The sequence below is a fragment of the Monopterus albus genome, unplaced genomic scaffold, assembly GCF_001952655.1.
Source record: "Monopterus albus unplaced genomic scaffold, M_albus_1.0 scaffold41.1, whole genome shotgun sequence".
NCBI lineage: Eukaryota > Metazoa > Chordata > Actinopteri > Synbranchiformes > Synbranchidae > Monopterus > Monopterus albus.
The window spans coordinates 3,831,218-3,832,550 of record NW_018127921.1 but is presented as its reverse complement, the minus strand read 5'-3'; the positions used below and the strand labels follow the sequence as shown (position 1 = coordinate 3,832,550).

The 1,333-nt window shown below is 40.9% G+C and overlaps 1 protein-coding gene across 2 annotated transcripts in view; it reads right to left on the bottom strand.

The window, feature by feature from the left end:
- Nucleotides 1–1,333, bottom strand: part of LOC109959816 (ELKS/Rab6-interacting/CAST family member 1-like) — a 132,836-nt gene that overhangs the window by 118,641 nt on the left and 12,862 nt on the right. The window lies entirely within an intron of this gene.

Genomic DNA, 1,333 nt, shown 5'->3' with positions numbered 1-1,333 from the left:
TTGATAAATCAAATTTGTAATGTGTTGTTAATCCACATCTAGTGTAATTAACACTACTCAAGTCTGAGAACTGAGCAGTACCTGTTTTCTCTGTCCTTTTGAGCTTGTGTGATGGTCCTGTAGCTGAGGCCTGTTGAGTCAGCATGTCTGATTCTTCTGCAGCACAAGAACACGTCACCTCACTATTAACCACGAATCATCGTCTTATCAGATAATGCAATATTTCATTCCACAGTGCTCCTCGCATGACCCAATTAATGTTTATACTGTCTGAAACTTAAGATGATTCAGATGCCATCTTTGACCTCTTTCGTTCGGAGATCCTTAAAGAGAAGAAGTAACCAGGATGGACATTTTTAGTTACTGTCTGTCATTTATAGACGGGAAAGAAAGCTGATATTCAAGGTAACAACTCTGATGGCTTCGTACTATAGGAGTCTTGAGTTGGTTCCAAAGACTTCTCATTGAAAACTTCTGTGTCACTTTCACTGACTTGAGACTTCTGTACAGCTCTAACTTCAGAAGACAAACCACCTGTTTTGATAAAAACAACATTCTGTGAACTTATCTTATTTCACATACTAAAGTGGTGAGTAGAACAAAAAAAAAAAAGCATTTTTAAGTATAAATTGGATTCTATTATGAAATCCATTTTCTACTCATTTTGTATGCCCAAATCAATCTCATCAAGAAATTTGCCTTTGTAGACTTCAGTTCCACGTTCGATTGCCATGAGCAGCTTGCTCATCTTTGCAAGCTGAAATGTGTTCTCGGTTAGGCAATATTATTCACAGTGAACACAAATATCATGTCCCATAAATTTGGCAAGTTGATCCAACTCATTTTCTTTCAGGTTCATTATCTGACTAAGTGTAGCCACATGTTTCCTCAGGTAGGTTGACGTGAGTGTTTCAGGCTGCCTTGCCCCACTTGCAGCTGCATAGTTCCTCAAACAGTCTGAACCTTGGAGATGACCCACTTTCTGTTTGGCCCCTTGTGGCAGGTTTTCACTGTAACCACTGTCCTACCCTCATCCTCATTGTCGCCGCTGTCATCAGGATTCCCATCATGTTTGTGCTGCAGGGTTCCTACGAAGTTGCTCAAATGTTTGGCGACACTTCTTTGATGTTGATGGAAGACACATTGCTAGGGCCACCTATGTTTCACTGCTGTGTTTGAGCTTCAGATGCCGTACCATTTTACTTTGTGGTTTTTTGCAATATACACAGTAATGACGCTTGTCCCACTTTCTGTTTTGACCCTTGTGGCAGGTTTTCACTGTAACCACTGTCCTACCCTCATCCTCATTGTCGCCGCTGTCATCAGGATTCCC